This window comes from Dipodomys spectabilis, unplaced genomic scaffold (genome assembly GCF_019054845.1).
Source record: "Dipodomys spectabilis isolate Male_0828 unplaced genomic scaffold, ASM1905484v1 ptg000418l, whole genome shotgun sequence".
Lineage (NCBI taxonomy): Eukaryota > Metazoa > Chordata > Mammalia > Rodentia > Heteromyidae > Dipodomys > Dipodomys spectabilis.
The window spans coordinates 1,994,997-2,008,709 of NW_024871095.1; the positions used below are offsets into that span (position 1 = coordinate 1,994,997).

General features: G+C 35.7%; 1 non-coding gene across 1 annotated transcript; it reads right to left on the reverse strand.

Moving 5' to 3' along the window:
- Positions 1-13,068: 13,068 nt before the first annotated feature.
- LOC122097220 lies at positions 13,069-13,172 on the reverse strand. The gene has a single exon (XR_006145493.1). It is a non-coding gene; the product is annotated as a U6 spliceosomal RNA (small nuclear RNA).
- Positions 13,173-13,713: the final 541 nt, after the last annotated feature.

The following is a 13,713-nucleotide window of genomic DNA, read 5'->3' on the forward strand; positions in this document are numbered from 1 at the left end:
TAAATTAGTTAACCATGGGATCAGGCCACAAATTAACCAGGGATTAAATACTGGCTTTACCAGATAGCAACTGGGAGATTTCAGATTCTCTGAGGCTACAATCTTCCATGAGGATCTACTTTGCAGCTTGACAAGCTGTTGAAAATGTTAAATTACATAATAATTACTTAGTACGAACACAATGAACACATTCTGTATTCATGAAGTAGATGTTAGTTTTAGTGGTACTAGAGTGAAATTTACTTAAGAGACCTATAAGAAATTGGTACAAACGAAAGCATTGTTTACAGTTTTATCAAAGATGAGTCAATAAAGAGAAATCTGGCAACATGAATGTTCAACTTTCATGCTGTTTTCTGTTTCAGTCTACATTTTTATTGTGGTGTTCTCATTCTTCTCACAAAATTTCTGGTGTTTTTGACTAAGAGTGTTACCATTATACGTAATCGTTTCTACAAATATTAAATGTTGCCTCTTAGGCCATCATATTGTTGATGTTAATGTGGCCTTAATCACCTTCTTAAAACAGCTGCCTGAATCCTTCTGCCTTATATCTGAGTGATTGGACCATTAGTGGTAAAGAAGAGAGATGAGTGTTGATGCCAGTTTGGCTCTTGGTAGATCGTAGATTTTTTTGTTCCATGGGAAATCTAGAACAGAACTACCTGAAGTAAATAACAAAATATTTGCAAATTCTAGGGTATATTTAGGGGCTTATTAACTCGTTTTTAAAAATAGTTATTATGTGCGTGGTTTTATTCTTAGAATTTCAGTTACTTAAGAATGGAAGTCTTAAGTGAACTCAGCAAATAATTTGAGGAAAAAAACTTTTAATGATAGAAATTAAATTGGATAATCCTAAATGAGACTAAAATGGATGGTTCCATATTCAGAAAAAAAGTTCAATAAAGGGACTCCCAGAAGAAGTGCTAGTTAAGTTGGGAAATGAAGGGAGATAAGCCAACCTATGTTGGAGAGAAAATCCAAATTGAGGATAACAGCAAAGGCAAAAAAAAAAAAAAAATCTCTGTCTTCGCAAAAGCCTTGCTCTGGAGGTATGTGGCAAAAAAGGGCTTGCCATTAAAGGAACAAGAAGAGTAAACAAGGAAGAAAAATAGAACATAATGCTCGTCAGAAAGCCACTGGATAATGTTAAAGTAGAGAAAATTGTATTATCTAAATATTTGAGTCTTTTAAATAACATTAGCCATCCTGTGGGGACATGACAGCTAGTGGTCAGAGTGCTGATAGGTGGCAAAAAGGTGGTTTTCATTTTCCTAGGGGTTCATACATTTTTGTATAAAAGTATGTTCACTTTTGCCAACAAAACCACACAGTAAATTCAAAACTAAGTAGATCAATGAATAGCTTCTCAATGTTTCTTCTAAATGCTCCTCCAGCTAGGGTGGAAGTAATAAGGAAGTTAAGTTGTTCTCCTGCATACCTAAAAGGCAGTAAAAGGAATGCACTTTCAGTGCAATAGTAATGGCAAAGCAATGTAAGTCCTGAGCCACATCATAGATGGGGGTACAGACTTCTGAATGTATTGATGTGTGAAGACTTGTTCATTGTGTGACATTATGTAGTCACTTCTGGATAGAATTTTAGTAAAATCCTTCTCTCCTCCCCCATCACATATCCTATGCTTGCTGCTCTTGGGGAGTTTTTAAAATCTGTTTTTGTTTTCTGCATGTGAAATTTCACTATTTTAGGAAATCTAAATTCTTCCCCTGAATTACAGTCCCTTCTGCGGTTTTCAACTTTAATTGCTGACACACAATGTAGATATTTTTTTTAACACATAGCCTGGTCACTGGTACACCAGGTGTGTGTGACACCAAAATTATTGACTTAACCTCAGCAGATTCCTTCAGTGCTGTATTCATGAGGTGCTGAAGAAAACAATGGCTGTAATTTTTGTTTTAAAGAAAAATGTATACATTCCTTCTTACTTTGAATGAACACTTCTTTTTTCGGTCCGGTAGTGGGGGCTGAACTCCGGGTCTGGGCGCTGTCCCTCAGCTCTTCAGCTCAAGGCTATCACTCTACCATTTGAGCCACAGCGCCACTTCCGGGTTTTTTCTTTTTGCTTATGTAGTGCTGATGAATCGAACCCAAGGCCTCAGGCATGCAAGTCAAGCAACCTACCACTGAGCCCCCTTCCCAGCCCTGAATGAACACTTTTGAAAGGACTTGGAAGAATTATTTTCAATCAGCACTTCATTCATTCACTCATCATCACACAATTAATTTTCAGGTGATGGGAGGAAACCATTGTTATTGGTTTTAGTCATGAAGGACGTGGGTGATAGGCAGCAGGACATTCTTGGTTCTGGAAGGATGTCCCATCCAAGGTTTCCTGAAGAGAAGTAACTCTAGATTTCTAGAGTAATCTAGGGTGACCACTTACAAGAAATGGACACTTGAACCAGAGGGTAGGAAACATATTTTAGTCTGAAGAAAATATCTGGAAGATTGCGAAGAAGTTGATATCAGCAGATTCTAAATGAGAAGGTGGAGAAGATTCAAAGAGCAACAAGGAAGCACACATCGAATTCAACATAATTTTATGTTAAATTCTTGGATGAGACATTAAATCATGGATATTTCTGAAGTCAAACTCCTATTATAACTCACATTTTAGCCTGATTATGTCACAAACGTGGTTCATTAAAAGAGATTTTCCCCTTATTTTAAAATTGACAGCATATTTTTGTTTACTATATAAGGGAGGCAAATTTGATTCAGAAAGCAAATCCATATTAATTGTGTCCATACAGAATCCTTCACCTATGTAGTATTCGATTGGTTCAAAGCTCTTTTATCTGTGTTGGTTGATGCTTGAGTCCTGGAAGGGTGCTATCTTGTGAACCTGCACTATTTGGATTCTATCAGTGAAAACACTTTAATTCCATTTGTCTGGGCTGACTTGACAGGATGAAGTCATCAATTAGACCCTCAGGTCTGTCCTGTAGAATGACACTCTTCCCAGTGGAGTGGTTCCTTAACACTTCAACTATAGATGAAATCCTGTCACCAGAGCTTGTGTTCCCGCTAGACTTCTCTGCCTCGTTGCTTATTTTAAATGGAGTAGAATGGAATCACAAGCACTCTTTATGTCCCTTGTTTTCCTCTTGCCTAATACATGGCAAGAAAATTCCCCTATCTCTGTGCGACAGGGTGAAGAGAAGAAATCTACTACTGCAGGATTCTCCAGCTTCTTTGTATGTTGGTGAATTGCTATCCAATTTCACAAAGGAAGTTCATAACACGATTATGTCTTATATCACCACTGCCAGTCACACCTTTTCTATGTTTTCATAGACATAAGAAAACCATCTTCATTATGAGAAGTCAAAAGAGCATTGGGGAGCAGGGCAGCTCACTGGATACACTTGAAAGATGATTGTTAAGGTAACATCTGGTCCTAGTTTTCATGCTAAATGTATTTTTACATTCACTGGAGGAGACACCACTGGCAGCAGTCAGTGTAATTTATCTAAATCTTTAATTCTCTGTTTTATTCAGGAACAGAAATATATTTGCTTTCTAAAGAGCACCGAAAATAACGTTAAGGGATTCTATATTTCTTTGGGCCTGGCTAATTTCACTTACTATGCTTTTTTTCTAAGTCTTTTTTTTCCAGTGTCATTCTTTCTGATGGAAGCATAGAATTCCATTGTGTATATATATATATATATATATATATATATATATATATATACATATATATATATATATATATATACCACATTTTCTTGATCCATTCATCTACTGAGGGGCATCTGTGTTGGTTCCATATCTTAGCTATGGTTAATAATGTTGTGATAAATATAGTTGTGATGGTAGATTTAGTATGGCCTTGTTTGTGATCATTTGAGTAAATGCCCAAGAGTGGGATTGCTGATCATAAGGGAGCTCTATGTGTAGTCTTTTGAGGAAACTCCATACTACTTTCCAACTTGGTTGAACAACTTTACACTCCCACCAACAATGCAGTAGGGCTCCCTTTTGGCCACATCCCCTCCAGCATCTGTTGTTAGGAGATTTTTGATTATAGTCATTTTAACTGGGATGAGGTGGAATCTCAATTTTGTTTGGATTTGCATTTCTTCTATGGCCAGAGAAATTTAGCATTTTTTCATGTGTCTATTGGCTATTCTTATTTCTTCTTCAGATAAGTCTCTCTTTAAGTATTTGCCCACTTATTACTGTGGTGGTTGTTTCTTTGAGGATTTGTTTTGAGGGGATTTAAATTTTTGAGTTCCAAGTATATTTTAGATATTAGACCCTTGTCTGTTGTATGGAAAGTGAAGATCTTCTCCTAGTCCATTGGCTTTCTATTGATCTTGCTAACTATGTCCTTTGCCATACAAAAGCTCTGCAATTTAATACAATCTCACTTGTTCAATTTTTCATTGACTTGTTGTGTTTCTGGGTCTTTACTAAGAAAATTCTTTGGCTTGTGCCAAGGAGGCCTAGAGTTTCTCCTATTCCTTTCTGTAATGTTTTCAGGGTGTCTGCTTCAGGTGTTTCTTAATGGCATCTATGTTCAACTATTTTTCTTAAGATTCTTCAACAAAGAAGCCTTAAAGAATGTCTAAAGTCTCTTGACTAAAGCCCTTCCCCTCACAATGACTTGAATATAGATTATTAATCTCAAATTATTGAGGAAAAATTGCTCATTGTTTTGCTTATTTATTAAAACAAGTGATGTATACTAAGACTTTACTTCAGTCTAGGTCCTGGACCTCTTGGACAATAAGGATGTTTTCTTGGTGCTAAACAGAATTAATAAAAAAAAATCTAGTGATTACCTACAAAATATGGGCCAACTATGACATTTCTAGAAAGTACACAGAATGGTACAGAATTTTCACGTTGACACCACAAGGATCTGTGTGCGTTGTTTTTAATTTCCTAGTTAATTTTCTTGATTAATTTGTCTTTCATTAATACTTATCCACTTAAAATTCTTACTCTTTAAAATTCAGTGTTTCAGTTTTTATTACACCTGACATAGATTCAATATATTGAACACTATTTTTAAGAAGAAAGAAGAAAGCGACCATTTTCCTAGAAAATTCATGTATATTTATTGTCTATGCATGTACTTTATAGTTTTTTTTACAAATGCTTTATCATGTTTTATGATTCTTATACTGCTTTTCTAATGTAAGATCCTAACATTTCCCAATATTATGCTTTCATGCACTTGATTGAATTACCTTTTGCAAATTTAATTTTGCAAACCCAACCCCATTCTTGTTAATGTGTTGATTAGTGATGGTAGGAATAGTTTTGCATATGTAATGTGCATTTGAATGTCTCCTTGTAAGAAATTATGTTCAAATGTATTATCTGTAATTTTTAATCAAATTATTTCATTCTTTTTGCTATTGGGTTGTAGGAGTTGTTTATGTGTTTTGAACATGAATATATATTATGTGTTAAATAATTATACATATTTTTTTCATTGCGTAAGTCGTATTTTTCATGTTGATTGCTGGCTTAGGTGTGCAGAAGTTACATTAGTTCGACTTAGTCCCACCTGACTATTTTGCTTTTGTCTCTGCTTTAAGTGTCATACAAAAGAAATCACTGTCAGCATTGATGATAATGAGCTTTTCCTCCATGTGGCTTTTTTCTAAGAGTTTACAGGTTTTGTGTTTGGTTAGTTTTTATTTTGAGTTGACTTGTGTTTATGATAGGTGATAGGATCAAATTTTATTTTTTTATCAAATGGATATCCAACCTTCCCAGCAAAAATTGTTGAAGAGATACAGATTTCCTTGTTCTTGGCACTCTGGTTGAAGACCAGGTTTATAAATTAACACCTATCTTCAATGCAATCATTTATTAATCCAGCAGATGACATAATTGTATCAGTGGACGTGGACTTGGCCTGTTTCCTGAGAAGTGGGATAATGTTCCTTTGAAGTCTTCTTCCTAGACTAGTCTCTTGCACTTGTCAAATTTTATCATCCAAGATTGCCTTCTTTCCAAACCTCAACAGTGTCACCAATCAGCTTTGCCTTTGTTGCTCATTTTATCCAGTTGGCCCAGGGGATAACCCCAGAGCAAGGATTCTTTTGCTTCAAATATTGTGCTTGATGGGACTGGGGGGAAAGGCATCAAGAAAATGTTGAAGATGGATCATATAGATCTATCTTCTGTTTCAGAAAAAAAGGTTCTGTCAACATTAGTGCCCATAGTATAGCCAAGGACATACACATCTAGTCTGATTAAGGCTTTGGGACCAGGTTAAGAATGCTGTTAATTTCAAGTTACTTTTTAATCAACTTTTTCCCAAGGAAATAAAATGTCGGAAATGTTAAAAGTAGACAGAGTTAATACAATTAATATGAAACAGACATTCCCAATAGAACATTTTATGGAATATAATTTCATCTGTCAATTCAAAAACAGCATCTTTTTAAATAAACATATGCTTCGAAACTGGACATTATTAAATTTACCTGAGCACAAAATCGAAAATTTGGAGAGTCACTTGTAGTTCATATCATAATCCCTTCTTAGATGCTACAACTGAGAGGATTGCTATTTGAGACCCTAATGACACATCTTTCAGTTCTCCATCTCCAAAACAACCAACAAAATCTATGCTGGAGGTACAGATCAGGGGATGAAGTATCAGTCAAATAAGCAAACCAAATGAATATATAGCGCTAAGTTCAAACCCCAGTAATAGCAAAAAGAAAACATAAAACTCAAAACTAGGGGAAGAAAGTTTTAAAAATCCGAAGAATGTTTTCATAATAATGCACTCTCTTTAAATACTTTGTCATTCTATCTTCTCAAAGATCAAGTTACAGACAGAAGTTTAAAAAGCACAGGAATGGCTCCAAACTTCTCTACTTCCTCCTATATAGCAAGTAAGTAATAATTAAAGCAAGAAAAGGTTAAGTTACATACAGATATTTTTAGACACAAGTCAAACAAAGTTGAGAAAGGAGAATGAAGTTTAAGTTACATAAGATAAAAAGTTCCAGAAACCAGTGGTCTAATATTTTGCTTCTAATGTACAATATGATACTGCACATTGAAAAAAAATGCTGAGAATAGATTTTATGTTGTGTTCTTATCACAATTAAAGAGAGAACATTAAATACTGTACTTTAAAAATCATTATTTTAAAGTCATTTTCTATGGTAAATAAAAAATGAAGGAAATATTATAAAAAGTTTTAACTTGTCACATTTAAGTAGTTTAATAAGGACATTAATAATCAGGAATACATGAAAGCCTTTTGTAGTATTTATTCCTCAAAAATATTTTCATTAAAATTTGAAAGGCACAGCTGTTTTTGTATAAATGATATCTGAGTTAAAATGAACCTCAACAATAATTAATGTTTAAGGTATTTGATTAGCTTTTGGGTTACACGTAGAACCATGTGTGTGTGTGTGTGTGTGTGTGTGTGTGTGTGTGTGTGTGTGTGTATGTGTGTGTGTATGTGTGTAAAAATATTAAACAGTATAATGCAAAGTTTTCATTATTGTGTGACAGGTTATACATGTTTAAGTTCCTATTATTTGCAAGTATCATGATTCTTCTTTGTTGTCATTGCTGATGTTGTTGTTCATAGGGTTTGAACGCTGGACCTGGGTGTTGTCCCTGAGCACTTAGCTCAAGGCAAGGACTCTACCACTTGAGTCACAGCACCACTTCTGATTTTCTGGTGATTAATTGGAGATAAGAGTCTCATGGATGTTCCTGCCAAGGCTGGCATTGAACAGTGATCTTCAGATCTCAGCCTCCTGAGTAGCTAGGATTACATACGTGAGCCACTGGCACCTGGCTATGATTCTGACTTTTTAAAAATATTTTTATCTTTAAATAGTTAAACAAAAGAGTTGCCATAATTGAGACACAAGAGGTTTTCATCTTTGTTGCGGTTGATTTTAATGTACTTACAATGTATTATGTGATTTTTTTGTTTCTTTTGTATGTTCTTTCCCCATGATATAACTCGTATTTGATTCCAGTGCCCTGTTTCTTGTAAATACATCTTTCTAATTTGGGAAGGGGAAGGGAAATAACAATGCTGAAACAAGGAGACAGGTTGACCTATTGCAACAATGGGATGTACAAGACACTATGTTGAAAACAAACTTTACAACTTTGGTATTGGGGGAGAGAGGAGTTGGGGAGGTGGGGCGAGAAGGGATAGCAGGGGAAAACAAAGGAGAGGACAACAATGATCAATATGAAGTGTACTCATTACCTTATTCATGTAACTGTAATCCCTCTCTATAGTAACTTTACAATAAAAAAGTAAAAAAAAAAAAAAAAGGAATACACCCATTACCTTACTCATGTAACTGTAACTCCTCTGTACATCCCTTTTACAATTAAAATTTTAAAAACCTTAAAAATATAAACTTAAACAAGCACATGAAAAATTACAAAAGATAAAAAATGTTGTATTTTCTCTTCCTCTCCCTGAATTAGAGAAGCATATATACAAGATGCAGGACACTGACATCAAATAGAGTGAAAATAGGAAGTATAACATGGGGAAGAAACATACAAAGCAACAACAAAAAATCACATGGTACATTACAATATATTAGAAAGTAAAAAAGATATTTGTGTTCCTAATGGTTAAATAAGGATACAGGTTGATCTCTTGTAACAATGAGATGTACAAAACACTATGATGAAAACGAATTTTACGACTTCAGCCTGGAGGGGGTCAGTATAAGTTGTGCAGGTGGGATGAAAGGGATGATAGGGGGAAAACAAAGGAGGAGGCAACAATGATCAATAAGAAATGTACTTACTTTGCTTATGTAACTGTAATCCTTCTGTACAGCATTTTTACAATAAAAATTGTACCCAAAAAAGAAAAGAAAAAATTGTTGCAAGGACATTACCATACAAAACAGTAACTTTTTTCTTTGTCTATGATAGACGATAGTACAAATGATAATTTTGTTTTCATAAATCAGAAATACATATAAAAATTCTACATGTATGCTAGATTCATGAGAGTTCTCAAAAAATACAGTTCCTTTGAAAGGCTAATTTAAATTTCAACAAAATAAATGCCAGGAAATGATACTCAAGTGGGTGGGGAGGGGAAGTGAGAAGAAGAGGTTCTACTAATGAAGAGGAGAAGAGGGGGAGAAGACACTCAAGTTTCCACTATATATCCTCATAAATTAAGAAGAGTAAGGGAAGGAGTGAGTAGTGAAGGGATGAGTGAGAATGTTCAAAGCTGTGACACTGATCAAAAATTTATTGTATCCATAAACTGCTTTGTTAAATGGAACTCCTTTGTACAACTATTAAAGATAATTAAAAAGCAATACAAACAACAACAAAAGAAACTTGTTAATGGAACCATACCTTAAAATGCAGTCCATTAAATTTTAATTTCCCTCTTGCCTCCTTCCTGTCAGAACATTTGTTAAATTACTAAAATGATGCACAAGATTAAAAAGCAAGCAAAAATTTGTGCAGGCGAGCCTTGAAATGTGATCTTATGGATTTCAGCTTCTCACAGGGCTAGATTTACAGGAATAAGCTACTGGTGCCCAGCCCATTTCCCTTTTGTGAACATGGCTGATCCCTATTTTTGCCACCTACCTTGATAGAACCATGTGGTTTGGACTATATATTCACCATGAAGTGAGCTGAATATCCTTCTTTGTTTCATCATTTATCCAGCCACAAGTATTTTATTACCACAATTCAAACAGGACTGTGACTGTAATGGAAAAGTGTACATGACAAAGCAGCCAGAAATATATGTCATGAACTTTAAAAAGTATTATTTGGGCAGCTCAGAAATCAAATAAAATGGAAATTTACCCAGAGAACAAAATAGGTCTTTCAAATAGTGAGAAACTCATGAGGTTTTAGCAACAAGAGGCAATAACAAGATTGTAGAAAAGGTTAAATAAAAAGTATAAAAATTGATAACAGGAAATAAATAAAATCCTGTAGCTGCATACTTTATACATAAGAAAATATTCCTTAAAAAGTGTGAAGACATTCAAGAAATTCCAGTGGAAATGAAGTACCCGATTTCAGTTGCCCCCTCACAGACCACCAGAGATCACAATCAATGCAAACAGCAAAGATGTTTATTAAAAGCTTGAGCTTGGTCCTCCGCGCACTCTGTAACCGGTGACTCTAAGAGGCCCCTAGCACAAAAGTAGCACAGCTTTTATGGTATCAAACAAACAAGTCTAGGGGGTTTCCACACAAGCAAGTTCACAAGTTCAGGAGATTTCCACACAAGCAAGTTCACAAGTTCAGTGGGTTGATCCCACTTAACTTTTTATGATGGAACAATTAGGCAACTGTTCTGTTCCTTAAGGGTGGGCAGGGTTGATGGTAACCTGCTTTTTTTTTGAGAACTGTTCCTCATTCAGGGTTATTCTGAGGGCAGCAAAGCTACAAGTTGGTGGGGTTAATCTTAAAATGGAGTCACTTTAGCTCTTCATTCCCTCCTCTTCTAGAGCATCGGGGACCAATCTTGGTCCCCTAATTGGTACAGTCTTTTATATTTACAGTTTGGTATTGGGATCTCAGAACCAAAAATGGACTGTCCTGATCTCTTTTTACAAGATCCAATTATGAGTAACAAAATTAACTACGAAAGGCCCGTACATTTTTTTTAATCCAGAGGATACCAATTTTTCCCAGTTGTTTCTAAAGCTTTCTTTATTACCCTCCTCTTTTTTACAATTCCTTGAGCTTGTTTGTGGCTAGAGTTTAACATTGACCATTTTTTCCTGTTGCTTGTGGAACTAAGTTATCTCAGAACAGCCACAAGGCACCACTGGGATGCAGAAGCTTGCTAGGTTTTGAGGCTAAGAGCAGGGCTGGGTCTCATTCCTTTTACTACCAGCATTGATAACACACTCAGATTATTACCAAACCAGAGCCAAACAAGGCTGTGACTATAGAGTGGATTTCCAGTCACTATGCACTGAAGTGCCTGAGGCAAGCAAGACAGTCATATCTTTGCCCCCAATATCCACTGTGGGAATAGAGAGGGTTTTTGGATTTCACCAAAATGAAGGTCCCACAAGATCTGAGTTTTCAACTGGCATGCAGTCTCAGGTGATGGAACCAGGCAAGAGGTCAGTCTTCTTTTACCATGGTTGGGGTGGTCTATGTGACAATGTAGATTTCCTCCAGGTGACTGTCAGGCTGTCTTTAAACTTTACCCATTAGGGTGTGCAGCAGCAGCAGCAGCAGAATCTCTCAGTGGGTCCAAGGGAGTGTCTCACCTCATGCTGGGCTGCAAATTCCTACACAGACTGCTTAAGGATACATTGCATAGGCTTGGCAGGCTTTGGACCCTTGGATTTTAAGACTGTTTAGACAATAGCCCAGGACAATTTACCAAAATTACTTTTTTTCTTTTTTTTTTTACTAACGGGATATTTTTGTAAACAGACACAAAAGGCTTAGTCTTGTAACTATCTCTGACAGATGCAGTCTCCACACTTGCAAACCTGTTTTTATGATTTTTAAAAAAAAATAATTATTTTATCTATTTTACCTTGTTTTCCAAAAATGACTCTGGACTCTTGGTTTTTAAAGGGGTCTTCTGTCCCACAGCTCCAGTATCCTTTTTTAAAAAATTACTAAAACTTTTAAATACCCTCACATAATGTCATTTAAGAATCCCAAAACGAAATAAATTCACATATAATCACTCCAAAATGCTTCAAAAGAAGATGAAGTAAATTTTCTTCTACTTTTAAATTTATTCTGAAACCCTTGTGCTGGCTTGCCACACCTGTAATCCTATCTACTTGGGATATCTACTCTGGAGCCTGAGATCTGTGGATAATTGTTGGAAGCCAATCAGGGCAAAGTAAATGTAAATCTGAGTGTGTTATCAATGCTGGTAGTAAAAGGGATGAGACCTAGCCCTGCTCTTAGCCTCAAAACATAGCAAGCTTCTGCATCCCAGTGGTGCCTTGTGGCTGTTCTGAGATAACTTAGTTCCACAAGCAGCACATTTATTCAAAATACCTTCATATCAGTGTTCTGCATTAATTTCTTTGTTAACGATATTATATGGGTAAAATAGAGAAAATAAACTCTTCCATCTAAGAACATTTTTATACTTTTTATTGTAAAAATACTGTACAGAGGACATTTGCATGAGCAAATAATGAATACATTTCCTAACAAGCATTGTTACCTACTCCTTTGTTTTCCCCCACCATCCCTTCCCTCCAAACTCCACAATACACTACCCTCCCCCTTCCCCTGCCTAAATTGCTAAGTTCATTTTTTAACAGAGTGTCTTGTACATCTCATTGTTACAATGGGTCAACCTGTAACCCTATTTAAGCATTTTGTATTTCCCTTCCTCTCACCAAATTAGAGAAACGTATACACAGGATGTAGGTGTACCAACTTCAAATACAGTGAAAACAGGGGTTATAACGTGAGGGGGAGGAACATAAAGAGAAACAGTAAAATCACATCTCACATTTTAAGTATGATAGAAACAAGAGCAAGAAAGAAAATAAAAACACTTGTGTCGCTATCTTAGGGTTCATTTCCCTTAATAGCATCTTATCTGGTCATATGCACATAGCTTTTGATCTTTTCTGCTTATCCCAGACATATATTAGGTATTGAAAATAAGGGAAACCATGGGACCTATGTTTCTTTGGACTTGACTTACTTCACTTAATTTTTTTTCCAAGTCGTTCCAATTCCTAACAAATTGGGCGATGTCCTTCTTTCTGATGGAGGCATAGAATTCCATTGTGTATATATACCACATTTTCATGATCCATTCATTTACGGAGGGCCATCGGGGTGAGCTCCATATCTTAGCTATGGTAAATAATGCTGCAGTAAACATAGTTGTGCTGGTAGTTTTAGTATGGTCTTGTTTGTAAATCCCCAAAAGTGGGATTGCTGGGTCATAGAGGAGCTTTATATGGAGTCTTTTGAGGAGCCTCCATACTGCTTTCCAAAATGGTAGAACAAGTTTACACTCCCACCAAGAATGCCATAGGGTCCCCTTGTGGCCACATCCTCTCCAGCGTCTGATGTTGTAAAAATATGAAAAGCTTCACGAATTTGCATGTCGACCTTGTGCAGAGGCCATGCTAATCTTCTCTGTATTGTTCCATTTTTTTATGTGCTGCTGAATTGAGCACAGTACATTTTTATATGTAAATTGGAACTGATTTTCTTAAACTAGACAATTCAAAAGAAATAAATTCAAAAGAATTCTTGTGAAATTTTAGAACCATGTATTTCTTACATAAGCACACATTTAAGAATAGTCAAGATTCACATGTCAAAAACAAAATAATTCCAGATATTTGTTGTTCAAGAGATGTGTAGGAGGAGGAATTCAATTATTCTATACAAGGCACCTGTCACAATGAACACTGCAGCAAGTGTTAAGGTTTGTTAAAAAGTTTTAATGTTTTAGAGTATTTAATTTTGGGAATTTGCTTATATATGCCAAAATTAGGACTGTTTGGCAGGTCATAAAACTTTTCTATAAAGTATTTAAGATTTATAGTAGCAGACATATGCAACTAAGTATGTCCATTTCAGTTTATAGAAATATTACTAATGAGGGCTGGGAAAGTGGTCTCAGTGGTACAGCGCTTGCCTTGCATGCATGAGGCCCTGGGTTCGATTCCTCAGCACCACATAAGCAAAAAGAAAAAAGCCAGAAGTGGCGCT